Genomic DNA, 12,623 nt, shown 5'->3' on the forward strand with positions numbered 1-12,623 from the left:
GGGCTCATGGGTGCAGAGCTCCGTGTAAAGAATTCCTCTTTCCAAACAACCAAACCCAAACATTTTCCACTTGAAGGGAACATCAAGCCAAAGCACAGCTCTGTCAAGTTTTATGCAACTGAAACTCCAAAGAAACACGTCCATGCTCGACCAAAAATATTTGGGAAGATGACATTGCCTGCTTCATTTGCATTCCTGATGCTCCAGCAGCCACCTGGGGAGAGGAAGAGGAGGAGGAAGACCAGGAAGCAAGAGGCTGCAGACCTCGGGCAGCACTTGCCAGGAGCTGCTGGGCCATTGCATTTCCAGCTTGGACAGTGCAGTGAGTGGGCAGGAGATTTGCACTGAAGTGGGTTTAATGTCACTTTAAACATTCCTGTAACACACTGAGCGGGGAGCTGCAGGTGCTCAGTCACATCCACACATAGCCAGCACCCAGAGGGTGGCACAGGCTGGGGTCAGTGCAGCCAGAATGAATTTTAAGCAGCCAGAAGCATTCAGAAAAGGGGCTTTTGCTGTGGAGTAGCTGCATCTAGTCATGACTTGTTTTTCTTGGTCATACAAAGGATCGAAATCCAACTCCTGATAGGAAGAGTAGACTGTCTTGAAGGATTATCCCGAAATGCACCAAAAGGCTCATCCTTCTGTCTCTTCACTGGCTTTCAAAGAGTTTCTTGCATCAAAGTGTTTTGGTTTGTCATTTCAGTTATATCCTAAATTACTAAGCATTAATGCTCGCTAATGTTGAAGTAACAGAAATAAAAGCTGAAGTACTTCAGCTGAAGCGGGATGAGGTATTTTACAGAAATGCAATATTCTGAGATTGCCTTTTCATTTCAAAATAAGCCATAACATTTCCAGCTCCACATGCCTCTTGCTGGGGGGAGGTAATTTGGATTTTCAACCCTTTCTGACTTTGCCAGAGCAGGCAGGGAAAGATCTGAGCCCGGCTGGTCTCTGGCTGGCAGCAGCTGTGTGGATCCCTGTGTGGTTTGACCACCCAGTGCAACATCCACAGCCTTTTCTCCTGCTTTAGAGTTAGCTGCTGAGGGCAGGCAGGAGCAGGAGGAGCCTGTGCAGTGCCTCAGCTGTAACACATTTATCTGCTCCTCAGCCCATCAGCTGCATCTCAGCATCTCTGAAACATTATTGCATTTATCCATGTCCCTGTTTCAAACAACATCCAGGGAGCTGAGACCTCAGGAGCGGGGAGGACTTGAGCAAGATCCCCTAGAAAGGAAGATGAGCTCAATCTCAGCCACAAAGCTTTCTTGTTTGGAATATTCTGTTTCATCCCAGGATACAAACTCATCCTCTGCAGCCCTTTCCTTGACAGATTTGTCTCCCCCCACCACATCACCTCACAGACATGGAGCCAGTGCACACAAGAGCTTCCCCCACTTTCTGGAGCGTGGGAGGATGGATAATACCCCCCACACCTCACAGCAGGGCAGCCCCTGAGGCTTCCAGGGGATCTTAGCCCTACAATACCAGAATCCCAGCACGACCCCCACAGATCCTTTCTCCCCTGCTCCCCAGGGCCACCAGCCCAGAGGCAGAGCTGGAGCTGCACCCCAGTTGTGTTTAAGGTGGTGATGGCAGAATTAACCTTTTGGGGGGTGGTGATGGGCTGTGGGACCCAAAGGGCAGGAACACCCAGTCATTAAACAGCAGTTTTTGGGGAACTCATTTCCCTCTGGTCACCTGAGACACGGGGTTTTATCTTGGACAGATGATTTTCTGTCCCCTGGGAAGATCCTGGAAACCCCCTGTCTGCTCAGTGGATCGAGATGTGGTGACCTCATCAAAAGTCATGGGGCTTATATGGGGCTGGGACTCATCCAAAGGACACCTTTCCCCCCAGGGACACCTTTCCCCCCAGGGACACCTTTCCCCCCAGGGACACCTTTCCTATCCCAAGCAAGCTGGAGCAGAGCCTGTTTGCCGTATGGTGCAGCCAGGAGTAGCTGGGAGGAAGGCTGTGGAGAGCTTCCACAATTTCATCTTTGCAATTTCTTCTCTAAAGTGAGAAGATCAAGAGGAAGAAGAAACAGAGAGGGGACATTTGCAGGCATCCTTCTCCTTCCCTGCTGGAAAGGTCAGATGTTGAGGATTGAAACTCGCCACACCAGTTATTTCCAAGAACTTATCTGGGCTCCAGCACCTCACTGTGCTTGACCTTCCCAGGTCACTGAGAGGCTCCAGAGAGAGAGAGAAAGAAGAGCTATTAATGCTAATGGGTGGGAAGTGGCCATGAATAAATCAGCAGCATCTTTCTAGCCATCAAAGCCTGAAACTCTCCCATCTGGAGCAAAGAGCAGATGGGACGCAGGGTGCTGCGTGTTTGGTTTACCACAGGGGTTATCCGATGCTGTTACCTCTCAGCTCGCGAGACCTGGCCCTGCAGATCCCCACCCTGCTGCTGTGGGAGATTTTGGACCTCACCCCCCAGCCCTGAACAGAAATCCCCTCCCAAAGCCTCTCCTGAGCATCATGGAGTGAAGCCTTTCCCTTTGGAGCAGCTCTGGGCTGGATCTGCGCGGGGGTTTCACACTTCCCTGTCCTTTCGATGCCACAGATGAGAGACAAGATGTGGAGAAGCACCAGCAGCCCAATGCCTCCCTGTAACCAGACACATCCTTCTACCTCCAGCCATCCAGCCTGGCCCCGGTAATCCCAAATCCCAGGCATTAGACATTTAATCTTACATTTTATCATGTCTCCTCTTCCCAGAGGTTCTGAAATTAAAAGGGAAGGAGGGAAGAGCTGAGCTCCCGTGAGTTTAATTGGTTCTGGCTGGTGGATAAGAAGGAGGGAAGCACACCAGTCTCTTCTGCTGGCTTTCCCTGGTGTTTCCTGAGCAGCCGTAACTATTCTGGAAGAGGGGAAGAGATGCAGGACAGGGGAGGGAGGGGACAAATGCCCCCTCCCAGGACAGAAGAGGAGCTCTGTTTGCATCTCAGCTGGCCCCGGGCACATGGAGCTGAGCCAGCCTCGGCTGCACCCGGTGGACATCATTTTCCATGATGCAAACTGGGAGAGGGGGAGAGAGGCCGAGGCAGGGCACCAGAGCATGGATGAGGCAGCGGTTTGGTGCCTTTGTCCTCTCCTGCCATGCAGAAAAGCTGGAGGCATCTCCTCTGCCCTGGGCTGGTGCTGGGGAGGGTCCCACTCAGGCTGTGAGAGGGGCTGGATGCTGAGCACTGGAAGCAGGAGTGGGATGGACTGGGGACAGAGGGGATGGGGAACAATGAGCTGGGGCTGGGGATCCTCATTTCCAAGCACTGGGAGCTGACAGCAGACTGGATCTGGCTGTGGCCCCCAGAGGGTACACAGTGCAGGTCACAGCTCCTTTTGCTAATGCCCTATGTAATCTGGGCTATAAAAATTCCACTTTCCATCCCCTCCCCTCAGCCTGTAATATATCTTTGGGACGTGTCAGTTTTTTATCCCAGAAGTCCCAGAGCAGGATACTGCCAACATCTTGCTTGTCATCCTGGAGCCTGCTGATGCTAATCAAAAAGGGTGTTGTCCTGGTTAATAAAAGCACTTATTTAATTATTATTGGCAGAAAAGATAATTTTTAATTGCAACCCTCATCCCTCAGATGAAATGAGGCACTGTACTTTGATCTCAATTGAAATAACTATAGGTATATGTTATATACATATATATGGATATATTTTATATATATATCAATACATTATTTTCTACATGAAAATAAGCAGATCCACAGCTGACTGGAAAAGAGAAAAAAGCCTAAATGGTTAAGCTGTAGCCCCACTTTTCCTTACTTCCCTGGAAAAAGCAGGATGTAGGAGCTCCAGCATCCCACAGCAGTGGCTGTTGGCTGGGGAAGGTCGCTGGGAGCCACAGGCTGGGATGCTGCAGGATTTCCTCATTGCCAGCCTGTGGGAACTACTGGGAGAAGAGGAGTTTTGGAAAAGCCTCACGTCCTTAAAGAGTAATGCAACCTGCCAGGCACTTAATGCAGCCAGATAAATGGAACTGCCAGCTGGAACTCAGCCAGGAGAAACTGCCCGAGGCAGAGGCTCTGGGGACAGGGATGAGCTTGGGGATAAGGCAGGACACTTCTGGAGCTGACACTATGAGGTCTTTCCCTGCATGGCTGTGCAGAGACTTTGGACACAAGGCAAGATGGGGAGGTGGGACCTCGCCGTGGTGCTGGGCAGGATCCCCAGCCACGTTGGAATAATTGAGGGTGTCCAGTCTGGAGAAGGGAAGTCCAGGGAAACTTGAGAGCCCCTTCCAGGGCCTAAAGGGGGTCCAGGAGAGCTGAGGAAGGATTTTGGACAAGGGCCTGGAGGCACAAGACAAGGGAGAATGACTTCCCACTGCCAGAGAGAAGGAACATTGAGTGGAAGGTGGAACACTGGGGAGGATTCCTTCCCTGGGAGGGTACTGAGACCCCGGCACAGGTTGCCCAGAGCTGTGGCTGCACCATCCCTGGAAGAGTTCAAGGCCAGGCTGAATGAGACTCGGTCTAGTAGAAGCACCCTGCCAGTAGCATAGGGATGGAATGGGATGGGCTTTATGGTCTCTTCCAAGAGAAATCATTCTGGGATTCTGTGATCTGGGGAGATGGCTTCAATTAGGGGAATCACAAAATTGTTCAGGTTGGAAAACTCCTCTGAGATCATCGAGTCCAACCATTCCCCAGCACTGCCAAGGCCACCTCTGACCATGTCCCCAAGTGACGCATCTGTGCATCCCTTAAATCCTTCCAGGATGGGGAATCCACCACTGCCTGGGAAGCCTGTGCCAGGCTGGGTCACCCTTTCCATGAAGAAATATTTCCTAATATCCCCCCTGAGCATCCCTGGCCCAGCCTGAGGCCGTTCCCTCTCCTCCTGTCCCTGTTCCTGGCAGCAGAGCCCGACCCCCCCGGCTGTCCCCTCCTGCCAGGGACTTGTGCAGAGCCAGAAATTCCCCCTGAGCCTCCTTTGCTCCAGCCTGAGCCCCTTCCCAGCTCCCTCAGGAATTCTCCAGCCCCTTCCCAGCTCCCTCAGCCTCATTCACACTTGTGGCACAAATACCCCACAAGATGCACAAGAGACATCCTGGTGTGGGGCCCTGGGGACAGGGCACAAAACCAGTGGTGTCAGGAGGTTAAATTTCCTGACACTGGCAACATCCCCAGTGTGTGAACATCCCCCAGACAGCTGCTCTGCAGGGAAAAGGGGCTCACAAAGAACATTCTGCAGCTTAAACTGATTGTGAGAACCACACTGTGCCCGCTGCCGGCCAAGCATCCTCTGTGCCACGCTCCATATGTCAGCTATTAGCACTGGCACACGGAGGCATTTGCACCGTGAACACACACACAGACACTCACACAGAGACACTCAGAGACAAAGAGACACACACACACACACACAGACACACACACACACAGACACACACACACTCAGACACACACACATAGTCACACTCACACACACACAGCTCCCCCGGAGCGCCCAGCCCCTCCTGGTGTTTAATCAACCCCACATTTTAACGTGCTGCCCGTGTTGGCTTTGTGCCCAACCTGCCCAAAGGGGCCTGGAACAGACACAGGATGGCTCAGCCTTTCCCTGCCCCATCCTTTGGCTCTTGGGGGAACCATCCAGGAGCTGCCACTGCGGGCCCCGGGAGCGGGCCGAGGGAGCGGGCCGAGGGAGCGGGCCCCGGGAGCGGGCCCCGGGAGCGGGCCCCGGGAGCGGGCCCCGGGAGCGGGCCCCGGGAGCGGGCCCCGGGAGCGGGCCCCGGGAGCGGGCCCCGGGAGCGGGCCCCGGGAGCGGGCCCCGGGAGCGGGCCCCTGCTCGCTCGGGACAGCTTTGGGGGGGTGGCTGAGCACACAGGCATTCACGAGAGAAGCCAGTAATGCTGTTTGCAATTAAACAGCCCAGCCCTTTCCAGAGCAAGACTGCTTCTCACCCCTGAACCTCAGCAGGCTTCAAAGCCCTCAGCTGGAGCTGTTGGCACTGAGTGAATCTTCACCCGCCTCTCCAAGAGATCTCTGGAAAGGATTCGCTGGCGGCACGGAGCAGAGCTGAGGAGGCTGGGGGCTGGATGGAATTCAGGAGGGGAAATCACACCCGTTACCATGTTGTGCTCACAAGTTTCACCTCAGAAACACTGAGCCTCCTACAGCCCATCCCAAGCCACGCTGCAGCCCAGCTCTCCAGCTCCAGCCTGGGACGGTCACAGCCGAACAGCCCCGGCTGCAAAGGCAGCAGCAACCACGAGAAACGCTCCTCAGGATCCCTCTGGAGAGGATTAAGCCACGCTGGATGCAGAAACGAAGATATTTTATGGCCACCTAAGGACTGAGCAAGGGAGGAGACACTAGCAAAGGGACCCATGAAGGAATGAGTGGAAATAACAAGAAACTCGGGGATTTTGGGGAGCAAAAGGGAGCAAAGTATTTAGGGAACCTGACACTTTTTCCCAGTAAGTTTTCAATTACAGACTGGGTAATGGAAAATCCTGTAATAATTATGTCCATGTTGTAATATTATGGAAAAAGCTGTAATGAGATCAGGGCTGTGCTGGGCTCCTCCAGGAAGCAGAGGGGCAACATGCACAGCCTGCCCCCTGTGCCCACTCCCCTCCATCCTCTCCTGGCCCCCACACAGATTCCAGGCTTTGGGAACCCTCCTGATGTGCAAAGCACCATCATGTGGTGGGGAAACACTGGATTTCTCCCACTGTAAGCACGAGCTGGGGGGAGTCAGTGAAGGTCTCAAGGCACAGTGGCTCTGGCTGAGGCTTTCCAGCCCTCTGATCCTCTTCAGCTTCATCCTCTCCAACAGTGAGATTTTTCCTGGAGGTATTTCTGGCTCCTCCTGTGTTGCTCTCCGTGTCCCACTGAATATTGCATGTGCTATTGCTCCCCAAGGACCGATAGTCTGAAGAAAGCACATTCTTTTCTAGAGCTGCTAAATGGCACCTCTCCCTTCCCTGGCGTGATTAGATCTGTGCATTTACCACTGCTTATATTTGGAGGCACTTTTGGGTGAGATTAGCAGCTGAAAGCTGTCAAGGAATCAAGCTCAGGTGTTAGAGCCTCCCCTGGGGGCTGTAGAGGAAATAAAAACAGTGTTTGTCCTTTGCACAGAGGCTCCTGGTGGAATTTGGCACAGATGGGTCGTGGCAGAGCCACCCTGAGAGTCCTGAGGCACCCACCAGGTCCCAGTCACCCGTGAGGGTCTGAGCCACCCACCCCATCTATTCCTCTTGCCATGGGATGTCTGGCTGGAGATCCTGACAAGAGCAAGAACAAAGGAGCTGGAGCTAAAAACTGTGTAAAAAAGGGGAAGAAACAGGGAGGGGAGGAGACATCCTCTAAGAGGGGGGGAATCTGTGCCTTGGGGCCTTCCAAAGCTCTATTCCTTACTGAAGTGCTTATAGAGATTATTGTGCTTAATTTATGTAGATCTACACTGGCACTAGAAGAACTTGGAAACTAATTAAACAGCAACTGGAGAACAGCCCTGACCTTGGATCTCACCCAGACGGAAGCAATTCCTGAGAATCCTGAACTGAGAGGGAGCTCAGCTGTCAGAATGCTGCTCAGTCTTCCTAGAGATGATATTAAATTTGGGGTTGTTTTCTGGAGAAAAGGGAAACAAATCAGCTCACAAATCCTGAGTTCTCCCAAGGCAACAGTGCAAACTCTTTTGGCATCGGTGGCCCAGGGGAAAGGGATCATCTGATGAGTAATGATTTCTCACACTGTGCTAAGCAGAAGATCTGGATCCAGTCTCCAAGTGACTGTCTAGATGAAATCCAGGGTAAAAAAGGAGGTGCCATTTGGGACAGCACTTTGCTAACCCCATTAATGGGGACTGGAACAATTACACACATGGCTGTAACAGTCATGAAAATAATTAATACTCTGCCACAGCTCAAGTGATGATTTTATGAGTCCTGATGAAGCTGAGCTCCCATAGGAATATCAGTGTGTGGGGTTATTTTACTCTTTTGGGACTATTTCATGACCTCACATACAACTACTGAATTTTTCCATCTGTGGATTTAACTGAGTTGCCTGAGCAGCAGTGAATTAAGGGGGGCTCTTGCCCTGTGAGGACAGAGCCCCACCACACCTCTCCTCTGCACCCCTTTGGCTGGGGATGCTTCCCAGCTTTCCTAAAGTCATCCACCATTTGCTGAACACTGCAAGGAGCTTTTCTAGGTTAATCATGCTCAGAGCCTGGGCAGGCAGGCATGAGGAGAGAGGAGAAAAATCCTGCCTGTTATTCTAATAAAACTCACAATAAATACTACAGAAAGCATTCCATACATCCTGTCTGAGGGAATTCACCATGACTGGCCTCAGCCAGCTGAAAATCTGCAATCCCCTGGGCTCTTCTGAGGGTTAAGGGAGAAAGTCAGCTTTTCCACACTTCTAATCCCAAAAGAGCTGTGTAAAGAGAAGGGGATTCCTTCATTTCATCAGATGATGATTCCTCCTGTGCCCAGCGCCAGAGCTGAGGTACCTCAGACAAGATGTTCAGCTTTGTGAGGGCTGATACCACTGGAAATGAATCAGACTTTTGACAGTGCCCAGCATCTCTGGACACACCAGATCATATCAAAGCTGTCCTATCTCATTCCCAGCTCTCCTTTGCGTGCCAGGGAGAAGGGATGAGAGCCTGCAGCGCGCTCAGGCTGGAGCTCCTGTCCTCGTTTGCCCTCGTGCTGAGCAGCTGACACTCCTTGTGGTAGCTACTGCAGTCCCTGGACCCATCTGAGCCGTGCTCCTCTCTCAAACCTCGCAAGGGATGGTCCCTCAGGGTCCAAAACAAAGAGCAGCACAGCAGGAGCAGGGCAAGGGAAGGTGAAAGCACCTGGTGTTCACAGGGCATCTCCGACAGAGCAAACCTGACCCCATGGGATCAACAAGAGACTTTGTTTTTTTATCTCTTCCAGCAATTAATCAATTCTCCTGCTAAACAAAGCTGACTCTAAACAAAGCTGACTCTTTGAAGGGGAGGTCTCCTATTTAGAATCTTGTTTCAGGGGAAGTGGTGGATGATCTTGACCAGACACATCTTAAAGGGGTGCAGATGCCACTGCTCTGGCTGAGCACCCTGGAAGGTCACGGAATCCTGGAATGTCCTGAGCTGGAAGGACCCACAGGGTCATGGATCCAACCCTGACCCCCAGCACCCCCAGCCTGGGCATCCCTGCAGCTCTGGCATCCTCGGGGCCGTGCCCATTCCCTGGGGAGCCTGGGCAGTGCCAGCACCTCTGGGGGAAGAACCTTTCCCTAAATCCAGCCTGAGCCTGGCCTGGCCCGGCTCCAGCCGTTCCCTGGGTCTGTCCCTGTCCCAGAGCAGAGATCAGAGCTGCCCCTCGGGAGGAGCTGAAGCCCCCAGGGAGGTCTGGGCTCAGTCTCCTCTGCTCCAGCTGAATGCACCAAGTGCCCTCAGCCACTCCTCGTGTGGCCCCTCCTGAGCCTTCAGCATCCTTGTGGCCTCTTTTGGATGCTTTCTAGGATTTAAGATCAAGCACCACTTGGAGAATTCACTTTAATACATCATACTCCTCTTCAAAGATGAATTGCCTGCTTTCTAACAACCCAAAGGACTTAAAAACCTATTCCCAGCTCTTCCCCCTGGCAAAGCTCATGCAGGAAGATCACATCCATCTCACATGGGTGCCAGAATGCTCCTGGGGAGGACCTGGACTGCAGCAAGGAGCTCCATCACCTCACCACAAAAGACTGAACCCCTGATGTCTTTGGTGCTACTTCAGCACCTCTCAAGTGTGGGTGAGAGCCAAAGCTCATGGTTGAGCCATGGCAAGTCTCCAGCTGGGCTGGATATTGATTTTTGGGGGACATTAACATATTATTCTCCTCCTGGTTATCACCACAAGCTCTTAGTGGTTCCAAGTGGACAGGAGCTATTTTCTCTGTGCTCATGTCCAGTCCTTTCCTCAGCAGTTACAGGGGCAAACCCTGGATTTTTAGCCTGCCTGCAAGAAAGTTTCTTGGCTCCATGATCAGAACTCCAAGTTTATAAAGCTTTTCCATTTGTAGTGGATACAGAGTTACTTGCAACATCCATCTGGAAATACAGCGCTAGCATACAATAGAGTCATCCACAGAATCACTCTAAATGGAATTAGCTTGTAAACAGACATAAACAAGCACCAGCTTCAAGGCAAGAGAAAAGCTTTGGTGGCTGTGTCCTGGGGAAACCTTGTGCAATAGTAAAAAACCCGCAGTCTGCTTCCTGCCCTGCTTACAGTGAGTCCTCATGCACATTTTGTAAGAGAAACTGCCTGGGTATAAAAAGAAATGACTCACTGAAATTGGTAACACTGAACACAACTTGGTTTTGATCCAAAGCCAAAAATGTTTTATTTATTTGAAATGTAAACGGTTCCTTTATCAACTGCCCATTTCAGGGCAGTTTCCTTCCAAATAGGTTGCTCAGCCCAGAGTTTTGCAAAATCCTGGGAAACAGAGAAAGCAGCAAGGAAGACGCAGAAACCCTACTGGCTGATTTCTGGAGAGTGGGAAAGGGGCCTCCCATCCCTTGTGGAAGCAATTCCCAGAGCTGCCTTTGCTGGAGACTCGCTGCTGTAACAAGATGAGCAGCACAGCACCAACCACAGCTTCGAGGCTTCGTTCTGCTTCCAGCCCGGCCTGGACTGCAGCTGGGAGCACCCTGAGGGCAAAGGGATCCAACAGAATCCCAAGTGTTTGCTGGAACCTCTCCTCTCTGGGCACCCTGGGGTTCCTGCTCGCTTTGGGTCACCCCAGCACAGCTCCTGTCTCCAGCTGTGGATCCAGCACGGTTTGCTCAGGTTTAGCCTGGGCTCTCTGCCATGCCCAGGGTCTGCACCTGCCCCAGTGGGAGCAGGGGAGGCTGAGATGCTGCTGGAGCTGCGTTGCTGCCACCCAAAAGCATCTTCCTGCTGTTTTGTGACAGGATTTGGAGGACCTGGAGGGAAATCTGGGGGTCTGCCTTTACCCCACCAGGCCCAAGGGACACCCAACAGCCCCGGGACAGGTCAGGGGCATTTAGGGAGTGGATGGTGCTGGGAAGGAGGGACGGTGCTGAAGAGAAGGGGATGCCTGTGGGCTCACACGTATGTGCAGCATTCATGGAAAGGAAGGGGATTGATGTGGTGTGTGCTGGCAAAGCACAAGGAGGAGGAAATTACCTGTTTGTGGGAAAGAAAACAAAAATCAACATTTTGACTGTTGTGTTTCTTCTGAAACGAAGAGCAAGGCCTTCCCCAGCCATCAACCAGCAGCACAGACATGCTTGGGAACAGGGAAATTTATATCCCAGCCTTTTCTCTGGCCTTTTTCAATTCCACCCATGAGAGAGATGAGTTCAAGACGGTGTGAAAACCATCTGGAGACTCATTGAATAGTTGTGTGGTCCCACTCTGAGCAGCAGAGACACAGCACAGCCTCCCCTGCTCCAGTCCTGCCAGGGATAACAAACCCTGGAGCCACGGGCTCCGGGCACCTGAGCCTGAAGTGGAAAATCCCTCTCGAGGGTGCACAAAGCACATTTTGGCAAGGCTGACCCACAGCACTGCTGGATTCCAGCACAGCCACGACCCCAACCATGGAAACCACCTCCCTTTGGAACAACCTTTGGGAAGCGTTTCTGAACACTCCAGTGCTGAAGGGGACACAGCTCTGCTTTAAAAAGCTCCTTCAACCAGCATTGCTGCAAAACGCCACTCTATGGCCCAAAAGGAACCACATGTGAGGGCCCCAGGCTGAATGGTGCTGAAGCCACAACCCTTTTCTCGAGGACAAAGCACCCGATTGAAGGCACCAGTGCCCTGGTCCAGGATGGGAGTGGGTGGGAAGGGGTTTCCAGGGAGAAAACCTCGGGGTGCTCTGGCACTGATACCCTTCTACAAAGGCCTTCAGCACATTTCTTGAAGAAACAGCTGGAAATGTTCCAGCAGCAAATGTATCCGACTCCAACAAATATCTTGCTTACATTAGAAGTGTCTGGATGGTGAATAATGTGGAGAGGAGAAAGTGTCGTGGGGCAGTTAATATGCTGAGGCTGTACGTGGTGGCAAGGAGAAGAAAATAGATGGTCACAGGCCAAGTCCATAAATAATAAGTGTTATTTGGGAAAGGTTGGGCACTTCTGCAGCTGGCTGGACAGAGCACAGCAGCTCTCCTGAACCCCTCCAAGACTCCTTTTTCCTCTAATGCCACCACTCTCTTTCTCCTGAGGCTGGAATTTGCCTGTCAGCTGCAGAGTGCAGGATGGAGACAGCAGGCTCCCCCTCCATCCATCCCCACGTCCTTTCCACTGGCTTGGGCTGCCAGGAGAGTGCAGTGATTTGTCTTTACAGCTCCTGCTCCAGAGAAAGGTGTAGGATTTGGGAATTTTAGGTTGTCAGATGAGGTTTGTTGTGGAGACCAGGGTGGTGCAGGATCCAGGCAGTACGAGAAGGTGAGAACAGGGGTGTGTACCCCAGTTCCTCGTACACCCACAGCCACCTGCAGCTTACCTGGTAAAATGAGAGACCCCTCCAGCCCCTCCAATGGCTTTGCAAACCCCACTGAACATTGTGTGATGGGTCTTGGCACAAGGGACAAACCAGCCCCACAGAGCATGATC

The 12,623-nt window shown here is 52.2% G+C and overlaps 1 long non-coding RNA gene across 1 annotated transcript; it reads left to right on the plus strand.

The window, feature by feature from the left end:
- Window positions 1-7,119: 7,119 nt before the first annotated feature.
- Window positions 7,120-10,472, plus strand: LOC147649242 (uncharacterized). Its single transcript, XR_015279428.1, has 2 exons — window positions 7,120-7,307; window positions 7,439-10,472. It is a non-coding gene; the product is annotated as an uncharacterized LOC147649242 (long non-coding RNA).
- The last annotated feature ends 2,151 nt before the right edge of the window (window positions 10,473-12,623 follow it).

The sequence above is a fragment of the Cyanistes caeruleus genome, chromosome 26 (genome assembly GCF_971803275.1).
Source record: "Cyanistes caeruleus chromosome 26, bCyaCae1.hap1.1, whole genome shotgun sequence".
NCBI classification, from domain to species: Eukaryota; Metazoa; Chordata; class Aves; order Passeriformes; family Paridae; genus Cyanistes; species Cyanistes caeruleus.